Source organism: Lissotriton helveticus, chromosome 10, assembly GCF_964261635.1.
Source record: "Lissotriton helveticus chromosome 10, aLisHel1.1, whole genome shotgun sequence".
Lineage (NCBI taxonomy): Eukaryota > Metazoa > Chordata > Amphibia > Caudata > Salamandridae > Lissotriton > Lissotriton helveticus.
The window spans coordinates 55352354-55375886 of NC_136071.1; the positions used below are offsets into that span (position 1 = coordinate 55352354).

General features: G+C 47.4%; 1 protein-coding gene across 1 annotated transcript in view; it reads left to right on the plus strand.

Annotated features, from left to right (window-relative positions):
- Nucleotides 1-6884: 6884 nt before the first annotated feature.
- LOC144785032 (olfactory receptor 1f45-like) overlaps nucleotides 6885-23533 on the plus strand; it is a 97181-nt gene continuing 80532 nt past the window's right edge. The window contains exon 1 of the mRNA XM_078664154.1: nucleotides 6885-7330. The gene's annotated coding sequence lies outside the window, so the exon portion shown is untranslated. The remainder of the gene's footprint in view (nucleotides 7331-23533) is intronic.

A 23533-nucleotide genomic window follows, 5' to 3' on the forward strand; every position in this document is an offset into this window, starting at 1 on the left:
AACGCGCTGCTTGTGTCAGCAAAGCATAGATAAATTGCCCCTTTTTTGGCCTGGGTATATTTCCCTACCAAAAGTTCTAAATTCAAATACTGTTCAATGGTGCCCCGACCTTTTCTGAACCCAAACTGACTGTTAGTTAAAATCTCATTAGTCTCAGCCCATTCCTCTAGTCTCACTAAAAGGACCCGACTCATAACTTTTACAGATGAGTCCAGTAAGGATATTGGCCGATAATTTTTTGCATTGCCCCGGTCCCCTTTTTTTAAAAATCGGGACAATTATTGAATCTGCCCATGTTGACGGTATCTTGCAACTAACTGCTGCATTAATGATCTTAACCAACAATGGGCCCCAGATCTCCGGGGCAGTCTTGTACACATCTATGGGTACCCGATCAGGTCCCTGGGCCTTCCCTCCCTTACTGGCTCTTATACTATGCATAACCTCAGCTGTAGTAATATTTAAAACAACGATAGGCCAGCCATCTTGAAGGGAGGCCGGTATATTACCAGAATCAAAAATACTGGAAAAATGTTGAATCCATGATTCCATGCTTACATTAGATGTAAGCTCTGGCACCTTCTCGTCCTTAAGGAATGGGCTGTTCACGGTAGTCCAAAACAGTGTACAGTTCTTCAGTTCTGCTGCTTGACTAAGATTATCCCACGCTTCCTGCTGGTGTTCAGCCTTTCTACGTTTAAGGGTCAAATTATAATCCTGCCTAAGTTGAATCACCAGACTCTTATCTCTAGGTTTAACTGCTAAGGCCTCTTTAAGATCTCTCCGGGCAATAAAACAAGCATGGTCAAACCATCCCCTTTTTTGTCCACTCTTGTGCCCTGCTACTCTAGAGAACTTCCTATTGATGATTGCGTTAATTCTTTCAAAGTGATCAATACAGTCAGCCACGATTTCATCCTGTTCAAGAATCGCCGTAATTTCCGTCAAACAGTTATGGATGATGAAATCAGAGGTTAATTCGGCTTTATCTCCTTTCCACCTCAACCTAAACCCATTCGGTCTATGTGGTTCGATATTAACTATAGTGCCCTGATCGAGGGTGGAGACTGTTTTCCAGATCATGGCTTCAATAGTTAGGCAGTTATGGTCACTTAACATGACATCAACCACCTTGGTCTCTGAGCACAAAGGGATTAGGTTAGTAGACATGCACATAAAATCAATGGTAGTATTAGCCCCCCTCCCTTTGAACGTCGGTAAACTTTCTCCCAGGTCATTCTTTTCATTTTCCATAATTTCCATATCATAATATATTAGGAAGTTATTCAAAGTTTCACCATACAAATTATGAGGAAAATGAACATCAGCATCCCCTGAACGGTTATATACACCACATAACTTTTGAAATGATAAGGGGCAAGCTGAGATATTAAAATCCCCAACAAAAATAAATTCATAAACACCATTAAAATTATTCACAATCTTACTTAGTACATTTTCTAAGTCATTGATAACTGTGTGCCTAGTACCATCAAATATATTATTGTAGAAATTAATCAAAAGTATATTTCTACCCGCTTATTGTGCTAGCCATAAAATCTGGGAGTGAGCCCCCACTATTATATACTTTTTCACAGAGATTGGCACCTTGACTGAAATCAGGACCAACAGCCCTCCTTTTGCTCTACCAGAGGGTGATGCCAAGGCAGGTAGTTCATAGGATGCAAAGCCATCACTGCCCTTATGATTTTTGCACCAGGTTTCCTGCAGGCAGATGATGTCAAATAAACTAATGAAATCTTTCCATCCTAACATATCCTCCTTGGCCGCCAGGCCTGCAATATTCCAGCTAGCTGTATAACAAGTTTCCTCTTTTCTTAGACGGCTAACAACAGGCGGTCCATCACTGAATGTGGACACATTCTCATCTGAATTTAAAAGCTCTATATTATTCATAAAATTCTCATCTTCTCCTCCATCAAACATGCAATCTACATTCACATTATTAACCAGTTCAATTTCGGGCGTAGTAAACTCTCCAATATTATGTCTGATTACATCCTTCCCACTTCCCGGGACCAACTGATGTCAATCATTGCGGTCCAGAGAACTCAATGTCTAATACCCATTCTGGATTGGGACTTGATAAACCATCCCATTAGCAGGTGAGAAAAAACTATCGCAAGGTGATGCTAGGTTGGGGGGGGTGTGGTATAAACGAATTCCCGCCAGGGGCAAGGTTCAGCATGTGCATTGGAAGAATGGATCTGCCGTCCTGAAAACCAGGGCAAAAGGTGGGTAACACGGGTCTATTTCCAGTAGATAGAAAATTGGAATTGTTTATTACCCCCTCCCTACGGCTAGCCGAAGGCAACCTGTTAAGATGGTTATAGAAATAGCCCAGTGGTCTTGCGACGACGCCTGTCTCAGGCTGCGTAAGTGCAGCTGCTCTGAGCAGGACCGTCGCAACATGCTGCGGATGTTTAAAATTTATGATTACACAATCACCCCCACAGGTCTTCCTTGTATTACCAATCCAATTGGCTCTTCTGATAGAGATAATTTGATCAGAGAAGCCAACTGGGTAACCACAGTGGCGGTTTAACCAAGAAATAGTTTTATTTCTTAGGGAATCCGCCGACTCCTGGGTATAAGGGGCCTGAGTTAGAGTCGGGACATTAGTTAGGACCACAACATAGGGTACACATTCAGGGGGAAGATCTACTGGGCGCCTACATGTCCTTACAGGTACCCCATCCATTCCCTTTATGGCATCAGGCGTTGTTGACGCAGCTGGTATCAAAACGGTGTTGTCTCTGTTTGGTGCGGCCAATGCTCTTACATCAGAGAATGAGCCACCCGTCGCTACGCTTATCGACCCAGCTGCCGGTACCTTCGAAGATCTGCCCGTATCCTGTACCACAGGGCGTGCCAATGTAGGTAACTTTTTAGGTAGTTGTTTCCCTACGACAGCAGTGGGGGTGGCACTTTTTGTATGACATAGTTGTGCCCTATCATGTTTAGGTGCTGCATGTGGGCATGCAGTATCTTTAATATTCGTTATAAATTTATCCAAATTAACTGCATGCTGATCCACCACCGCCCTCAGACTCAATACTTCTGCCGACAAATCATCAATCTTAACTAACAAAGGCTCTACAAACTTTTTCAATTTATCATCGATAGTACTCAATAACAGGTCAAATTGAGTGGCATTAAAGTAAACACAACTGTCCTTAGATGGGGCCCCTTTTTCCTCAATGTTCTCTTTGAGTAAGGTGTCTTTTTTATGTGATCTTGCAGAATGGCTTCCCCGTTTGAGAGCTGGTTTCCTGCGTGCTCGCATGAATTTTGAAGCCCTAGTGGACTGCTGAGGGGTACCTTCAGTGATCTCAGAAGTGCTTGATGTATCTTCCACCACAATCAAGACATCAGGGGCCTCAGTGGATTCAACATTGATACCAATGTTATCAGTCTCAACTGCTATACCAGTTTCGTTAGTGGTATTTATGTCAACATTGTTAGGGTCCGAGGATGAAGACAGAGGGAGGTCTGGTAAATTACATTTACCTAGCGATTTCCTTCTATCGCAATTAAATCTGTTAACTACTTTCAATAGATAATTGTCTAGTAAGGTAGATTGGATAGACATTTTAGGGGTGGTTCAAAAGTCACAACCAATGTTTTGGATACAGTTTTCCACTTACACAGCCAAACTGTATACGTACTCACAAAAGAGGCCAAGGGGGGTGGCCCGTCCCGTCCCAGGTCGTCCCCGGACGGCCACAGACGGCCCGCCCTCTGCCCGGGCTCTAGCCCGGCGACGCCCGCGCGCGTCCCGCGACGCGGAGGGAGCGTCCGAACTTTGTAGCGCCTCCGGGCGCAAAGAGGGCGGGAGGCAGGAAGTGCCCGCAAAGCTCACTGGGAGCTGTAGTCTCCAGCCGCGAAGATGGAGCAGCGGCGGCGAGACACACAGCGTTCCCCACCCAGGAGCAGCTCTCGTCGTGACCGCAGGACCGCAGGTAATGGCTTGACCCCCACTTGCAGTCAATTGTGGAAGAGGTGTGGCGCTGCGGCCAGGGCGACTGACGCTGGAATCTGGGGACCACGGTTCGATCCCCGGCTCCGGCGGCAGGTCAGCCCAGCACCATGTGACTCTGGGCAATATGCTCGCTTAATCTTCCCGACGGCCCCCCAGCGCCTAGAGACCCTTACGGGTGATTGTGCGCTTTACAAATGTGGACTTTAATTAGTCAGCCTTCTACTGGTAGAAAAACACCCAGTCTGATAGAGGCCCCCATATACTCCTCTAAATAAATAAAAAGCATTTCCTTCTAGGGCTGGAACGTAGGAGGTAGGGAATACAACCAGCAGAGGCTACACCCAGCTGCATAATCTGTGGTGACAGGGAGATAGTCACATTAAGGATTCCCTTTAGAAATAGTTCAATTTCTGACCTCAATATATTGAGGTGGGTAAACAAACAGAACATTTGGACCAAGTATGCACTTGGTTGCTGAAAATGAGGGCAGCATGTCCCAGCCACCATACCCCATTTAGCTACTTTGGCGGGAGTAAAGTATAAATCGGAAATTGTCTTATAATGTTGGGTTTGTAAATTGGATGAACATAAAACTGATCCTCCCATTTCTAAAGATTCCAAGAACCAGGAGTTGTCCATGTCAAATTCCCCTGCCATTTGGTATCACGTTTTTCCAGGTCATCTGAAATCCCCTCCATGAGGCACCCATATATTTGTGATACTGAGTAATTGGTTCCCCTAGTTGAAATCGGCAGCAGGGGTAGCCTAGAAAAGCCTGCTAATCCCCCCACCTTTCTAAACAAAAAAACCCTAAGTTGTATATATTTAAAAAAAATCTCGAGTCCCTACATTAAAACTAGCTAGAATCATTTCAAATTATGCCATATGATTCCCAGAGATCAGATCTCCCAACCTTCCCAGACCAACTCGTTCCCATTTAGATAAGCAACCATGAAGGATTAATTTGGGCAGTTGACTATTCCGATACATAGGGGTATACCAACAATATCAACATAGTACCAAGTTCTTCCGAATTCCGGACCAGTGTCTGAATGCTGCCATCAAAGTCTTGAACCGTGTTCTTTTATAATAGCTTGTTTGAAAGTTTTTCACCAAGAATCCCTTAGCTGCAGTCCTGATCGCTATGTCAAATATTGATGGGACATACCCCTCATTCGCCTCCTCTCCTTCCTTGTAATCAAAAGCAGGGTGAAGATATGGCAAAGCTGCTGCTAGGCAATACAATTTAAAATTCGGCAGCTCCCATCCCCCCTTTCCATGGGAGGGACAGAAACCTATTGGCCCTCCTGCTTTTCCTATATGACCAGATAAACCTGGCTACCAGCTTGTCTATTGATTTAAACCAGGCATGTTTGAACTCCAGAGCCATTGTATGAAACATATAAAGTAACTACAGGAGGAATCTCATTTTTGCTAGGTTATATCTACCTAAAATAGAGACGTGTAAATTGTCCCATCTTGTCAAATCCTTTTTAGAGGTTTTAATGATTGGAGAAAGTTTTATCTACTTACCCCTACTCGTGTATTACACATATTTAAGAGCTCCCCCTAGTTAGCCCCAAATTCCTCCGTTATCTTTTCAATAGCATGGAGAGCATTATCTGGATCTGTTGCAATGTCGTCCGCATAAGCCAATTTTTTTGAATCCCATCCATGCAAACAAATCAGAAGGACATCAATGGAGACTTCCAGTCTCTAAAAAAGGGGGTCTATATATACAAAAAATAGCAAGGGAGATGCAGGGCATCCCTACCTCATTCCCCTTTCTATAAATAAAGGGCTGGGGTTTGTGCCCCATAATCTGAAGTTGAGCTTCTGGGTTTGAATACATCACTTGAATTGCTTGAATAAAAGCCCCCCCAATCCAAATGCCTCCATAACTTTCCACAGATACTTACACGCTGTCAAATGCCTTCTCGGCATCCGACAGGGTGACCCCTATGGGTTCTTCTGCATTTTCTGTAGCATCAATCAAGACAATTACACGTTGCATATGATCTGAGGTCCCCCTCCCCGGAATGAACCCAATGCTGCCTAACCGATACTAATCTATCTATAATGCTACCCAGTCTATTTCCCAGGATCTCAGAGTAGAGTTTGATTTTGCTGTTTACCAACAGAGTGATTGGACTATAGCATCTCAGATCAACAGCCTCCTTTCCTTACTTAAATGAAATTATTACATTGGCTGTCATTCATGGGTCCGGGGGATGCTTTCCATTTCTCACCTGCCTGAATAACGCTGACAGCCCACCCAAAAGTTCTGATGAAAAAACGTTATAACATTTTAGGAGAACCGAATCAGTTCCCACTGCCTTCCCGGAAGGGAGGTCCTGAAGAGCAAGCTGGATTGTCTGGAGAGAGAATTCCACCCCTAACAGTTACCGCTCATCCAGGGTTACTTTATTAGATTATGCTCTAAGTATTCGAGACAAGCCGTTGCTGGAGCTTTATATAAATCAATATAATATGCTTGAAAAGCTTCTCTAACCTCATACAGATCTGTCACAACTCTACCTTGTGTTAGGAATTAACATTGGCAAGTGTGCTTCATTCTGGTTCGTGCATTTTCAGTTGAACCCTTAGCGTCAAAATCCGTACTTTCCTGACGCTCCCTAAGTGGGATAAGGAGGAGCTGGGCCCTCCCATCATTGCTTGGCTTACTTGCTGTGACCACGCCCCCTTCCCACTTCCTGGTTCCTGTTCGAGTTGCTTTGCTGCCGTCTAGAGCTCTGCTGGGCTCTGTCTTCTAGTCGCCTGATACCTGATTCTCCTGACCCTCTGCTACTCGCTTTTCTGCCCTGTGAGTGTGCGTGTGGTGTCTGGTTGTGAAAGCGGTATTCTTTGCCGCTTCGTTTTCCGTGAACACGACGCCCTGCTATTCCTCACGCATTTTGCGGGCGTAATCGGTTCACTCTCTGCTTTATACTGGTTTTGCTACCACTGTTACCTCTTTGGTTTGCCCCTTTGCTTTAGTGGTTTTTTCCTCTTGAGAGTGAGCGCTCCGCCCTATCCTCCTAGGGGCCGGGTGTCTCACCTCCTGAGTGGGTGCTGCTCCGCTGTATTCGCCCCCTGTGCAGCCGGTCGGTGCCCCTCACTCCTTTTCTGTTTTGTGTGTGTTTTGTCTGGTGTTTTGGTGTTACTGCTCCGCTGGCCTGGTCCTCTTTAGTCAGCCGGCCAGTTCACCTCACCTACCCTTACCATTTGCTTTGCGTCAGAGGTGTGTTGAGTCCTTCGTGAGTCCTGTTTGGACCCCTCCCTGATTGCCTGGACTCATCGTTGACGCCGGCCCGATCTACACTTGGGGTAAGATCCATGAGTGATCACACTTGTCAATGTTTTATGGTGTTTCATGTAAGCATAGGGATTGTGTCTATTCCTAACTTGATCTTTGTTTCCTAGCCTGGACCACCCCCCCCGGAGACGCCTTTTCTACTATTCTGTTACCCCACGTATGAGGAGAGTGGTGGACACTCCTTGGGTAAATTCCCTCATACTTTTAGGATACAACAGATAGGAGTGTGGTCTACCTTGTTAGCGCATTCCTGCTGCTGTGTCTTGGAGGTGTGGGGATTTGTCTTCGCTCCCGTGGAAGTTGGCCCTTCTCTTAACACCTTGCCCATTCCTAATTTCATTACTATGCCCTGCAGCCTGTTTTTGCCTCTTCCTGACTGCTTACACCCGCCCCACCCATTCATTATATTTATAGCACTCTTGCGTTCTAGCCACGAATTTCCCGGCCATCTTCTTAGCCGTAAATTAATTCAAGTGTGACCTAAATATGGCTATGTGATTCAGCACCAGGGATCACTCTTGTCCAGATGTACCGGCTACAACCAAGTCTGCCTCTGCTCCCCCTAGCTTTTGATAAAGTTCTCTAATCTGATGGTTAGAATGCCTCTCTATACTAAATCTAAGGGTTGCCCCTCTTATGCCAGCCTTGAAGGTTTCCCAGACTATCCCAGTTGAGGGACTACCTTTGTTAAGTTAAAAGAATTCTGGGATCCACCCCTTCATATGCCTTACATATTCCAGATCGTGCATGAGACTCTTCTCAAAAGACCATCTTCTAAGCACCCTCCCCAATCCCTCGAGTGGTAGCTAGCTTTAAAAAAAGAGGGTTGTGGTCTGACATCAATCTTGGAAAGAACTGTATTTGCATCCCCCTAACCAGTGATGGCGGCACCAAAAAATAATCCAGTCTTGCAAATGTGCCATAAAATGCTGAATACTAAGTGTACCCAGCATCAGGTAATTTCAAGTTTACCCAAATACCTACTAACCCAATTTCATTTCTGAGATGGTTGAAGGATCGTAAAGACTGCGGTTAATGTACGATATAGTGGCCTGCCTTTTCTTTTTGCCTTTCTCTAGAGACATTCTGATTAAAAATCCAACATACTATATACAGGGCTGGCCAAGTTGGTAGCTCTATTGCTAAGAAATTAAGCAGAGCTGGATCATCCAAGACAGGTGCATTTAATAAGGAGAACATAAACCCCCGTGTAATATTTACACTACACCATACTTGTCCACTACCTACTGGCCATTGATAATGGTCTTCCCATTTGCTAATATGGCCAGCCCCTTAGTTCTCGTATCCTGAGTTGTACAACAGAGAACGTTGAATCCCAATGATTCGAATGGGGCTCTAATGCTCCAGGCGATTTCTTGTAGACAAAAACACCTTCTTTTAAGAATTTTAAGTCCTGTTGTATACTTCTCTTTTTGGCCATGTAATTTAGCCCACAAAAATTAACTGTCGCAATACGTAACTTAGCCATCCCCCATACAGAGCACACAGCCTTCATGCTTAATTTTCCGTAATCTTATATCCATAATAGGACATCAAAAAAGCCCCCCAACTCATACCACTATTTGTATAGATCGACTGAAGTGACCCGACCATATCAATAATACAACAATTTTTGCATTCCCCCCACCATTTTTCACACTTTGCCTTCCATGTGCACATTACATTTGCTGCTTTTCAACCATATTAGAATCCTGTCCCACCCTTCCACTCAACCACCACCCTTGAGAACCGTCCTCCTGTCCTCCCCATAACCCCCACCCCTTTCCCCCCAACTGACAGACAGCCAGACCACCTGAGGTCTGTCTAGTAGAAACTTATGACAGGTGCTGCTAGCCCCACCTCTCCAACGGCACTCCCCACCAAGGAGAGAAGAAAAACAATAGGCAATATCAAGCCTGTGTAAAGCCAAGATACCTAGCGATCCCATAGGGCTGTATGAAGAAGAAGAGAAAGGATTAGAGGCGAAAGAACAAACAGAGGAGCAGACCCAAAGCAACCAAGTACAAGTGTTTTCAGCCAGAAGGCCCATAACATCACTTATACCTTAACCTTAGCATCCACCACGTCACACAAGTATTCCTTAACTTGGATTTCTGAGGTAAAAACCTAATGGTAACCTTAACAAGAGTACCCTTAACACCGGGGCACAGGGTCTTTCCGGGATAGTGCGTTGGGTGATTAGCTCTGTGGTCTCATTGGTCTCATTTGGGCCTGGGGTAAGGAAAGAAACACTCTCAATGTCTGTTGTTTTTGTCTTTTCTAGACCTGGAATATTTGCACAGAGTTTTAGAAGATTGCTGCGGTTAAGGATGTCCCACTTGCCCTGTGAGGCATATTCAGGGTACAGCAGTATTTTCCGGTCATAGTGGTTTATAGATGTCAGATTTTGTAGAGTGATTGCCTCCTGTGGGTCATGGGCCTTTGCAGGGGCGTAACAAAGGCCCCCGCAGCCCACGTGGTCCGGGGGGGCCCCCTGAGCTCCAGGGCCCCCCCTGCAGCGACCGTGCATTGTACACTAATATTGTAAGTGTCCGTCTCGTTTTAAAAGTTATTCTTGTGAGGTTTAGTGTTCAAGTGATTAATTGGGAGCCCTTTGCATGATAAAATGTCGGTAAATAATTTGCTAAGTCAGTGGCGTAACGAAACTTGAGGGGGCCCCCCTGTAAAGTACATGGAGGGGGCCCCCTCCTAGCGGCCCAGCCAACCACCTACCTCATTTCCCCACCACTCAAAACTCTGGTATATTTTTATTTGAAACAACCAACATTTAATGAAATGCTTCTCATTCAAAGTTTCAATAAAATATATAAATATATAATAGATAATATATAAACTACACCATTCATAACATTATTGTGCAGAGCAGATTATTTAACTTAGACAACAATGAGAAAAATGGCAAGGAGTGGTCCTATTCGCTTAAGAACTGCCTATCGCTGAAGAACAAATAACTATTTAGGGTCTGAATTAGAATTTACATTGATAGACAATAACTTTAAATTTTGAAAGACAAACCCAAACCAGCAATTTCACAGACGCGACTGACAATATACATGAGGATTACACAAGATATAACTCAGTATCCTGCCAACCCCATGAGAGATAAACTAGTGAATTCTCTGCATGCCACACACTTCCGACTGTCAAGGGTGTGCATAATAACGTGACCTGAGGAAGCACTTTTAATTTCTACCATCACGTCTGTTAGACCTGGCATCATTGGCATGAGTCTCTCCTCCGTTTTTTTTCTGTTTGCCTCCTCTGTTTACGATGTTTTTTGCTGGTATATGCTTTGGGCACTGTGCCACTGCTGATCAGTGTCACAGTGCAAGTGCTCCCTATGTGAAATTGCTGTATTGATTGACTTCCATGTTTGGCTTATTTGGTTTACTATCAGTCCCTAGTAGAGTGCACCAGGAGTGCCAGGGCTTGTAAATACAAATGCTGCTAGTGGGCCTGCAGCACATGTTGTGCCACCCACAAGAGCGGCCTAGTAAAAGTATGTCTGAAGGTCTGCCATTGCCAGACCACGTGCAGTCTGACTGTCACGAGGACTGCGCAAGTACACCTACTTGCCAGTCCCTAAACCTTCCCTTAACTTCATGTTAGTCACCCCTATGGTAGGCCCACGGGCAGGGTGCATTGTAAGCATAAGGTAGGACAAGCCTGACAAGGTTGGCATGTCCTAATAGTGAATTACATCCATAGTCGTTTTTCACTATTGTAAGGTAGCCTGCTCTCCATCAGTTAGAATGGGCTGCCAGGATTATTAATGTTATAATCCTAGCGGGCTCGGGGAGCATGGTGCAATGTCGAGTTTGGTATCCCTGAACTCAGGGTTTAATAACGCATCCGTTTGTGTGGATGGTTTTTGGACTCTGTGTTTGAAAATAGCACTTTTAGAAAGTAGCTATTTTCTTGTCTAACTGTCTACCGGTCTCTGCTGGTTCTGGTGTGCGTGTGACAGGAGCTGGGCGGCTCCAGTGAGTCTGAATGAGTCAGTGTGGGATGAGTGGGGCATCTGCATTGAGAGTAGGGGAAGAGTAGCTCTTGATAGCCTGCCCTGCCTGATACAATGTTGGCTCCGCCCCCCTGCCAGGCGACTGATGACTCTGTGCTTGCCTGGGACTTTCCTGGCCCGCCTCCTGCCGGGCAGCTGATGGCCCTGCCCCTGCCAGTAACAATGCTGGCTCCGCTCCTGCTGAGCGGCTGAGGACTCTGCCCTGCCCAGTGAATAGGCCAGGTGCTCTGGCCTGGCAACACCCACAACAAACCCAGGATGGGGGGAAATTCCCCTGCATGGACAAAGGGATCAAAGCCAAAAAGGGGTATAAGAGAAGGACCCCTGAACCAAGAAATCAGATCACTTCTGACAAGGAAACCTGAACCAAGGACAAGAAGCCTGCTGATCTAAGGACTGCCTACCCCTTCTGCCAGAGTGCTGTTTGTTGGGGGAATCCTGCATTGCTTCTTTATTTTTGCCAAGGAACCAGGAGAGAGGAACTTTGTGTGTACTCTCACTCTTTGCTGAGAAAATCTCCAAGGACTGGAAGAGTGCCAGTCTCCTGTTGAAGTCACAGGGCTAAAGGACTTCATCTGCTTAAAGTGCTATTTGCTGGGATTTGTGAATCCAGCACCTCTGAAAGAATCCAGCAATCTCGACGCCGACGGACGCCGCCGAATCCAGCTCGACATCGTGAGTAACGGCTCCAGTGTCCCGCTTCCTCGACGCCGGCCGCCGGGCCCGATCGACGCCAGCAGCAACGCAAGTGAGTAGTGAGTTCGGCTCCAGCTCCAAGTGACCCCGTGTCTGCACCGCTGCTGATCGCATCGACTTCGAGCCCTCTCGACGCCGTGAGCGCTGCTCACTCTTGCAACATCGACATCGACGACGCCGTATCCTGCTTCATCCCGTGAGCGCTGCTCCCGCCTGACTTCGGTCGACGCCGCTGCAGATCGCCCCGACTCCGAGGCCCGATCGACGCCGAAGGCGCGACGCCGGACATCTCGACGCCGCTGATCATCGAGTGCTTCACTTTTCCAAGGTACTGTGTTGTTGGGGTCTGTGCGACTCCGGGCTCGACGTAGCGCTCCTCGCGGTCGACGCCGAACCTTTGGATTAACTTTGCCTCGACGTCGTGTGACTCCCGTGTGGGTTACATTGTTGCCAAGAACTGTGTTTTAGAGAAGAAGAGTTGCTTTTGATACTAAAGACTTTTGTGCTAAGAAGAAACCGTGCTTGAACTATTATTTTTCCTTCCAAGAGTATTTATTGAAACTGTGGTATATTTTTGTCGTTATTTGGTCTTGTGCTAAGCCTTATATAAAAATACTTATTTTTATAATACTACTGTGTCGTGTCCATTTGTAGTGTATTCACTTTATTACTGTATGTGGTCATAAATGCTTAACGCACTGCCTCTGAGATAAGCCTGTCTGCTTTGCCAAGCTACCAAGGGGGTGAGCAGGGGTTATCTAAGTGTGTGATCTCCTTGCCCTGACTAGAAAAGGTGTGTCCCTATTTGTCAGAAGTGTATACCTCTGCCAACTAGAGACAGCCGCTTCTAACATTGGTGGGTCAGCGGTGGGATTTTGAACTTTGCATTTATGACCCATGTGCAGTGATTAGTGTGCGCTACATAGTGAAAGCAGACCATAGCGCAGCCACAATCTGTTTTGGTTGGATAATCTATTTTTGTTCTCCGCTTTTCCTGAAGCTTGATTTTTGAACTGCCAGTTTTAACCATGAGTGATACCGGAGTCACTCCCCTTGTTGTTGTTGTGGAGGAATTTGATAGAGCCAAGATAGGGACATACGAAAAGAAGCAACTGCAATACTTTTGCAAGCAGTTTCAAGTTCCTACCAAAGGCATCTCCCGGAAAGGAGACTATTCCAAAGCATTGGAGGCCTGGTTAGAGGCCAGAGACCCCTCTGCCCCGGTGGTGGTACCGCCAGAGGAAGGGGAGGAGGAAGTGCCCGTGACTGGGCCTGTATCCCCTCCTGGCAGCAGTATTTCCTCCAAAGGTCTTTCCCCTGAAGAAAGAGAAGAAAGGGCGAAGGAGCGAGCCTACAACGTGGAAATGGCAAAACTTAAGATAAATGGGCAGTTGGAGATAGAGAATGCAAGAGGCAGGAGAGAAGCCGATTTGGAGATCAAAAGATTAGAGTTTGAAAGAGAGAAGTTAGCTTTTGAGCGTGAGAGAATGGTGAGGGACATGGAGCTCAAAGCTAAGGAGTTAGAATTGAATCCCTCTGGTGGCAGCGTCCCATCTGTGCCTGCAGAAAGTAGGTTTTATTTTCCCAAAGATGTGATCAAAGATTTTCAGAAGAATGAGGATATTGGTCAATGGTTTAAAGCATATGAGTTAGCATTGTTGGCCCACCGGGTCCCTGAGAAGGATTGGGGAGCGGGGTTGTGGGGTCGCTTTGTGAATGAGGGAAGAGATACCCTGTTAGACATGCCTGTTGAGAATAGGACGTCTTATGCTCATATGAAAGATGCTTTAATGTTAAGGTATGGCCTAACCCCAGAAAAGTACAGACAGGCCTTTAGAGAATGTAAGAAGTTGCCTGGTACCACGTGGGTGGAGTATGTGTCATATTTTTGCAGAGCCATGGATGGTTGGGTAAAGGGCAGCAAAGTGGAAAGTTATGATGCTCTTTATGATTTGTTTGCTTGGGAGCACTTGTCTAATAACTGTTTTCCAGAGCTGCGCCAGCACCTTATTGATAGCAAGATATCTAACCCTAGAAAACTTGCTGAAGAGGCGGACCGCTGGGTCAGTACCAGGGTCCACAAGGGTCCAGTGGGAGACTCAGCCAAAGGTGGGCAGGGTCCCCAGCAGAAGAGTGGGGGGGACAAGGGTAAACAGAAGGAGTCCCAGAAAGGGCCCCAAAGTAATCCCCAAGGGAACCAAGGGAAAGGTTCCCAGCCTCCCCCTGTGAAGAAATCAGAGGCCCCGCCAGGTAAACCTGGTCATAGGGGCCCACTGACCTGCTTCGTTTGTAAGCAGGTAGGACACCGTTTTTATGACCCTCAGTGTCCCTTGAAGAAGTCTGGTGCACTACCCAGTGCACCACCCCGTCAGTTGGCTAGTGTAGCTCTGGGAGGGGAGGAGATGGTTGCCCATGGTGGGGAGGGTCCCGCGGAGATGTCCCTGGTCTCTCTAGGAGACATGGAATTGGTCCCTCCACCCCCTCTGCCTAGTAACACTAAGAAATATAGGCAGTGGGTGACCATTAATGGCCATAGAGTGGAAGCTCTCAGAGACACCGGAGCGAGTGTGACAGCTGTCAAGTGTCACTTGGTGTCCAGAGAGCAGGTTGTCCCCCACGCATTCTACCCTGTGATAGCTGCTGACAACTCCCAGAAAGAGTGTGAGGTAGCTCAAGTTTCCTTTGAATGGGGGGGAGTTTCAGGTACTCTTCAAGTTGCTGTAAGGCCCGCCATGCCTGTTGATTGTCTCCTGGGCAACGATTTGGAAGACTCCCCTTGGGCTAAGGTGGAGAGGGAGACACATTTGAAAATGTTGGGTGTGCCAGAGTGGGTGTGTGCAACCACTCGATCCATGACAGCAAGTAAGGGTGTTGATGGGGTTCTGGAGCCTGAAAGTATGGCCCAGGACCCAGCGGTGAAGAGAAGAGGCAGGGGGCGCGGGAAACCGTCCCCCGTAGTTCCCGTGGTCCAGGAGGAGGCAGACCTCGAGGGGGATGCCCTGGAACCCACAGGTGAACAAGTTGCCGAACTGGGAGACCTGCCCGAGCTGACCCATTGGCAGCAGGATGGTGGTCCCTCCAGGGAGGAATTCTGTGCAGAACAGAAAGTGTGCCCTTCTCTTGTGGGTATGAGGCAGCAGGCCTCAGCCCAAACCTCAGGTGATCAGTCAGGGTCACATTTTGTGTACTGGGAGAACGACCTCCTGTATAGCGAGCCTAAGGCTGCTGAGCCTGGGTCAGCCTGTGTGCTGGTGGTACCCCAGCGCTTCAGAGCCTTCCTACTGGGTTTGGCTCATGACGTTCCGTTAGCTGGACATCTGGGGCAGGACAAGACCTATGACAGGCTTGTCACCCATTTCTATTGGCCTCAGATGCGGAGGGATGTAGACATCCAGTGCAAGACCTGTCAGACTTGCCAGGCAAGTGGGAAGAGCGGGCGGAAGCAGAAGGCTCCCCTCCAACCTTTTCCCGTGGTCAGTACCCCCTTTGACCGGGTGGGGATTGACATTGTTGGGCCACTGGACCCCAAGACAGCCCTGGGCAACAGGTTCATCCTGGTCTTGGTGGACCATGCCACACGGTACCCGGAAGCCATCCCTCTCAGAACAGTGACCGCCCCCGTGGTGGGACGGGCACTAATGGGTGTTTTCTCCCGAATGGGGTTCCCCAGAGAGGTGGTGTCAGACCGGGGCACCAACTTCATTTCCAACTATATGAAGTCTCTGTGGAAGGAGTGTGGGGTAACTTATAAGTTCACCACTCCTTACCACCCTCAAGGTAATGGGTTGGTTGAAAGATTCAACCGTACCCTTAAAGGCATGATCATGGGTCTTGAAGAACCAATGAGGCGTAAATGGGACGTCCTCTTGCCATGCCTGTTGTTTGCTTACCGTGAGGTGCCACAGAAGTCTCTAGGGTTCAGCCCCTTTGAGCTTTTGTATGGTCACCCGGTAAGAGGACCTTTAAGTCTGGTCAAAGAAGGCTGGGAGCAATCTCCCAGGAAACCTCCCCAGGATGTATACAGTTACATGCTGGCCTTTAGGAACCAGACTAGGCGCTTCAGGGATCTTGCTCAGGCAAATCTGGAGGCCAGCCAGGAGGAGATGAAGCGGTGGTACGACCAGAGGGCCACTCTGGTAGAGCTTCAACCTGGACAGAAAGTTTGGGTCATGTCCCCTGTGGAACCTTGTGCGCTCAAGGACAGGTGGACTGGACCATTCGAGGTTGTGGAGAAGAAGAGCGATGTCACCTACCTGGTGGATTTAAAGTCTCCCAGGAACCCCTTGCGGGTCCTGCATGTCAACCGTTTGAAGCCCCACTTAGAAAGGTCCGAAGTGGGCATGCTCCTAGCTACAGATGCTGGAATGGAGGAGGAGAGTGAGCCTCTTCCTGACCTCCTGTATGCCAAAGAGCAAGATGGGTCAGTGGATGGTGTTGTCCTCTCTGACACACTGACCCCTGAACAGCAGCAGGATTGTCTCCATTTGTTGGGGCAATTCCCTGATCTGTTCTCCTTGATTCCTGGTGTTACTCAGTGGTGTGTCCATGATGTAGACACCGGGGACAGCACTCCTGTCAAGCACAAGGCTTACAGAGTGACTGACAAGGTCAGAGCATACATCAAGGAGGAGGTCTCCAAGATGTTTGCCCTAGGGGTGGTTGAGTCCTCTAGCAGTCCTTGGGCCAGCCCAGTGGTCTTGGTTCCAAAGGCTGCAGCGCCTGGTGCTTCACCGGAACTTCGGTTCTGTGTGGATTACCGAGGACTCAATTCAGTCACCAAGACTGACGCGCACCCCATCCCCAGAGCTGATGAGCTCATCGATCGGTTAGGGGCTGCCCAGTACCTTAGTACGTTTGATCTAACGTCTGGGTACTGGCAGATCGCCTTGACCGATGGGGCAAAAGAGAGGTCAGCATTCTCCACACCAGATGGGCACTACCAGTTCCGGGTTATGCCCTTTGGGATGAAGAATGCCCCTGCCACCTTCCAGAGGTTGGTCAACCAGGTCTTGGCTGGGCTGGAGGATTTCAGTGCTGCCTACCTGGACGACATCGCAGTGTTCAGCACCAGCTGGGAAGAACACTTGTGCCACCTCCAGGAAGTGTTGTTGGCCCTGCGCAGAGCAGGCCTCACAATCAAGGCCAGTAAATGCCAGATTGGGCAGGGTTCAGTGGTGTACTTGGGGCACCAAGTAGGGAGCGGCAAGGTGGCCCCCCTGCAACCCAAGATTGATACCATCCTGGCATGGGCACCGCCCAAAACCCAGACTCAGGTGAGAGCCTTCCTGGGTCTCACGGGTTACTACAGGAGGTTTGTCAAGGATTATGGTAACATTGTGCACCCCTTGACTTCGCTGACTTCCAGGAAGCAGCCACGACTTGTGAACTGGACTGACGCCTGTCAGACGGCCTTTGACACCCTGAAAACTGCAATGTGCACAGCACCCATACTCCAGGCACCCGACTTTTTGAAAGAATTTGTTGTCCAGACGGACGCTTCAGAGCATGGCGTGGGGGCTGTTCTAGCTCAGGTGAATGAAGAGGGCCGAGACTTACCTGTAGCCTTCATCAGCAGGAGGTTACTCCCCAGGGAACAGAGGTGGAGTGCGATAGAAAGAGAAGCATTTGCTGTGGTCTGGGCACTGAAAAAGCTGAGACCCTACCTGTTTGGGACTCACTTCCGGGTGCAGACAGACCACAGGCCCCTCAGATGGTTGATGCAGATGAGGGGTGAGAATCCAAAGCTGTTGAGGTGGTCCATTTCCCTACAGGGGATGGACTTCACGGTGGAACACCGCCCTGGCACAGATCACGCCAATGCTGATGGTCTGTCCAGATTTTTCCGCCTTAGTGATGAGGACTCCCTAGGGTAAGGGTAGTTCTCCCCACATTTCAGCTGGAGGGGACACGTGTTAGACCTGGCATCATTGGCATGAGTCTCTCCTCCGTTTTTTTTCTGTTTGCCTCCTCTGTTTACGATGTTTTTTGCTGGTATATGCTTTGGGCACTGTGCCACTGCTGATCAGTGTCACAGTGCAAGTGCTCCCTATGTGAAATTGCTGTATTGATTGACTTCCATGTTTGGCTTATTTGGTTTACTATCAGTCCCTAGTAGAGTGCACCAGGAGTGCCAGGGCTTGTAAATACAAATGCTGCTAGTGGGCCTGCAGCACATGTTGTGCCACCCACAAGAGCGGCCTAGTAAAAGTATGTCTGAAGGTCTGCCATTGCCAGACCACGTGCAGTCTGACTGTCACGAGGACTGCGCAAGTACACCTACTTGCCAGTCCCTAAACCTTCCCTTAACTTCATGTTAGTCACCCCTATGGTAGGCCCACGGGCAGGGTGCATTGTAAGCATAAGGTAGGACAAGCCTGACAAGGTTGGCATGTCCTAATAGTGAATTACATCCATAGTCGTTTTTCACTATTGTAAGGTAGCCTGCTCTCCATCAGTTAGAATGGGCTGCCAGGATTATTAATGTTATAATCCTAGCGGGCTCGGGGAGCATGGTGCAATGTCGAGTTTGGTATCCCTGAACTCAGGGTTTAATAACGCATCCGTTTGTGTGGATGGTTTTTGGACTCTGTGTTTGAAAATAGCACTTTTAGAAAGTAGCTATTTTCTTGTCTAACTGTCTACCGGTCTCTGCTGGTTCTGGTGTGCGTGTGACAGGAGCTGGGCGGCTCCAGTGAGTCTGAATGAGTCAGTGTGGGATGAGTGGGGCATCTGCATTGAGAGTAGGGGAAGAGTAGCTCTTGATAGCCTGCCCTGCCTGATACAATGTTGGCTCCGCCCCCCTGCCAGGCGACTGATGACTCTGTGCTTGCCTGGGACTTTCCTGGCCCGCCTCCTGCCGGGCAGCTGATGGCCCTGCCCCTGCCAGTAACAATGCTGGCTCCGCTCCTGCTGAGCGGCTGAGGACTCTGCCCTGCCCAGTGAATAGGCCAGGTGCTCTGGCCTGGCAACACCCACAACAAACCCAGGATGGGGGGAAATTCCCCTGCATGGACAAAGGGATCAAAGCCAAAAAGGGGTATAAGAGAAGGACCCCTGAACCAAGAAATCAGATCACTTCTGACAAGGAAACCTGAACCAAGGACAAGAAGCCTGCTGATCTAAGGACTGCCTACCCCTTCTGCCAGAGTGCTGTTTGTTGGGGGAATCCTGCATTGCTTCTTTATTTTTGCCAAGGAACCAGGAGAGAGGAACTTTGTGTGTACTCTCACTCTTTGCTGAGAAAATCTCCAAGGACTGGAAGAGTGCCAGTCTCCTGTTGAAGTCACAGGGCTAAAGGACTTCATCTGCTTAAAGTGCTATTTGCTGGGATTTGTGAATCCAGCACCTCTGAAAGAATCCAGCAATCTCGACGCCGACGGACGCCGCCGAATCCAGCTCGACATCGTGAGTAACGGCTCCAGTGTCCCGCTTCCTCGACGCCGGCCGCCGGGCCCGATCGACGCCAGCAGCAACGCAAGTGAGTAGTGAGTTCGGCTCCAGCTCCAAGTGACCCCGTGTCTGCACCGCTGCTGATCGCATCGACTTCGAGCCCTCTCGACGCCGTGAGCGCTGCTCACTCTTGCAACATCGACATCGACGACGCCGTATCCTGCTTCATCCCGTGAGCGCTGCTCCCGCCTGACTTCGGTCGACGCCGCTGCAGATCGCCCCGACTCCGAGGCCCGATCGACGCCGAAGGCGCGACGCCGGACATCTCGACGCCGCTGATCATCGAGTGCTTCACTTTTCCAAGGTACTGTGTTGTTGGGGTCTGTGCGACTCCGGGCTCGACGTAGCGCTCCTCGCGGTCGACGCCGAACCTTTGGATTAACTTTGCCTCGACGTCGTGTGACTCCCGTGTGGGTTACATTGTTGCCAAGAACTGTGTTTTAGAGAAGAAGAGTTGCTTTTGATACTAAAGACTTTTGTGCTAAGAAGAAACCGTGCTTGAACTATTATTTTTCCTTCCAAGAGTATTTATTGAAACTGTGGTATATTTTTGTCGTTATTTGGTCTTGTGCTAAGCCTTATATAAAAATACTTATTTTTATAATACTACTGTGTCGTGTCCATTTGTAGTGTATTCACTTTATTACTGTATGTGGTCATAAATGCTTAACGCACTGCCTCTGAGATAAGCCTGTCTGCTTTGCCAAGCTACCAAGGGGGTGAGCAGGGGTTATCTAAGTGTGTGATCTCCTTGCCCTGACTAGAAAAGGTGTGTCCCTATTTGTCAGAAGTGTATACCTCTGCCAACTAGAGACAGCCGCTTCTAACAACGTCTTTGCTAGTAAGCAGGACAAAAACAGGCAGGCAAATGAGGCTGATGATGAAAACTACTTGGATGCTTCAGAACATAGTTGCAGATGTGTGTCAGTTTGAATGTATCATTTCTGTTGTGTAAACAATACTAATTGCAAGATTTAAGGGCCACGTTTTACAGACAAGAGAAAGCAAAAGCATAATTATCACAGCATGGAGCATAAAATCAAACCATATCAGCAAGTACCTAATGACAGAATCTATACAACTATAGTTGGTAAAGCAAAGGAAAAAGTGCAAATACTTCAAAGTGCAAAATAAAACAATCACCAATCCAGCAATATACAAAAATCAAGCATGTTTTGTAAAATCAAGGAATTTATGCAAGAAGGCGAGTACTCAAGGGAAAGATTCAACAGAGGAAATAGCAGAAGGGATGGGATTAGGAGGTAATCACTCAACAGTTGGATGAGGACGATAAGAGCCAAGAATGCAGGAGTTGAAGGGATAGATGCAAGAAGGGATGATCTAAATGTACAGCTGCAAGGAGGCAGGAGCTAAAGGGACAGAGCCCAAAAGACAGGCAATAAGGGGCTGGAGCGGTCTTGAATGTAATGTATTGTTATATTTATAGAGTGCTTACTTCCCCTATATGGAGCACTGAAGCGCTTGCCACTTGCCTACATGAGTAGCAAGCTACACTATGTGTAGGGTGTGGGGTTGGAAGGGTGTTGTATTTGTTTTGATGCTGAAGCGTGCACGCAGAATGCAGTGAAAAGGGATGAGCATAACTTTAAAACTGTAGGGAGTGTCTGGCATTACATTACAGATACATGAGCTGAGCTTTGGCACCGGCAATCATTCTCCTACAAATTAAGCACTGCTCATCTATCTTGGCTTTCTTCTATCCGTTAGACCCATTCAAAAGACAGTGAAAGAAGACAAGAAACTGTGAAGCACTGCACAGCCAAATATCCATGTTAACATTTTTCGAGGGATATCTTGACTATATGACGCATATTCTTGTAGAAAGGATGTTGGAAAGCCCATGCAGAAGCCTACACATCTGTAATTAGATCATATCTCAAAAATTCAATAGATGCAACCTTAGCTTTAGTGGAACATGCAGTATTCGGCAGAAGAGAGTGGTTGTGTAGAAAGTTGCAGCGCTAAAGTCATGATGTGATAGTCCTGTTGAGGATGTCTGGGTCGGACTGGAGTATAAGGCAGTCAAGCAGTGTTTGATGGACTGGTCTGGCAGGTCAGTGTTTGGACCTGTTTTTTGGATGTTCGTGGGTCGGTTTTAAAGTCTACTGGGCTGGTTTGATAGTTGATTTCCCTTGTATTAAAGCAAACATTGCCTCAGATAGCTCAAATCAATGCAGTCTTTCATACCTTACCAAACATATTATACAGTGGTTCTTTACAAGTTAAAAACGACCACAATTTGCAAATATGGGCCACTTTTTTACTATCTAATTCACTATTGGGGCCACTTCTCTTTTGGTGCCCTGGCCAATCCTGTCCTCATGGGCGTAACAAAGGCCCCCGAAGTACGGGGGGCCCGAGCTCCAGGGGCCACCTGCAGCGCACAGTACTCCAATACTGTAAGTGTCCGTCTTTTGGAACTAGTTTTAAAGTTATGCTCATCCCTTTTCACTGCATTCTGCGTGCACGCTTCAGCATCAAAACAAATACAACACCCTTCCAACCACACACCCTACACATAGTGTGTAGGGGGAAGCAAGCGCTTCAGTGCTCCATATAGGGGAAGTAAGCCCTCTATAAATATAACAATACATTACATTCAAGACCGCTCCAGCCCCTTCTTGCCTGTCTTTTGGGCTCTGTCCCTTTAGCTCCTGCCTCCTTGCAGCCGTACATTTAGATCATCCCTTCTTGCATCTATCCCTTCAACTCCTGCATTCTTGGCTCTTATCGTCCTCATCCAACTGTTGAGTGATTACCTCCTAATCCCATCCCTTCTGCTATTTCCTCTGTTGAATCTTTCCCTTGAGTACTCGCCTTCTTGCATAAATTCCTTGATTTTTGTATATTGCTGGATTGGTGATTGTTTTATTTTGCACTTTGAAGTATTTGCACTTTTTCCTTTGCTTTACCAACTATAGTTGTATAGATTCTGTCATTAGGTACTTGCTGATATGGTTTGATTTTATGCTCCATGCTGTGTTAATTATGCTTTTGCTTTCTCTTGTCTGTAAAACGTGGCCCTTAAATCTTGCAATTAGTATTGTTTACACAACAGAAATGATACATTCAAACTGACACACATCTGCAACTATGTTCTGAAGCATCCAAGTAGTTTTCATCATCAGCCTCATTTACCTGCCTGTTTTTGTCCTGCTTACTAGCAAAGATGTGATGGTAGAAATTAAAAGTGCTTCCTCAGGTCACGTTATTATGCACACCCTTGACAGTCGGAAGTGTGTGGCATGCAGAGAATTCACTAGTTTATCTCTCATGGGACTGGCAGGATACTGAGTTATATCTTGTGTAATCCTCATGTATATTGTCAGTCGCGTCTGTGAAATTGCTGGTTTGGGTTTGTCTTTCAAAATTTAAAGTTATTGTCTATCAATGTAAATTCTAATTCAGACCCTAAATAGTTCTTTGTTCTTCAGCGATAGGCAGTTCTTAGGCGAATAGGACCACTCTTTGGCATTGTTCTCATTGTTGTCTAAGTTAAATAATCAGCTCTGCATAATAATTTTATGAATGGTGTAGTTTATATATTTTCTATTATATATTTATATATTATATATTAAAACTTTGAATGAGAAGCATTTTATTAAATGTTGGCGGTTTCAAATAAAAATATACCAGAGTTTTGGGTGGTGGGGAAATGAGGTAGGTGGTTGGCTGGGCCGCTAGGAGGGGGCCCCCTCCATGTACTTTGCAGGGGGGCCCCCTCAAGTTTCATTATGCCACTGGGCCTTTGTAGAGTTTGGGGTTGCCTGTGCCAGGGTGTCCAAACAAACTTCTACCCGGTTTGATGTGACCGCCGTCTGCTGCACTGCACTGTCGTCCCGGAGCGTGGTCTAGTTGGCCTAGGTTTCATCTTGCTGTTATAGGTGGACTCAATGTTGCCTTGAGATAACCTATGATCTGGTGCTGTCGTGATGATTTGTTTATTTGTTTTTGGGGTTTCTTGGTTCCTGCTGCTCGTTCTTATGTTCGATGATTTAGTGAGCAG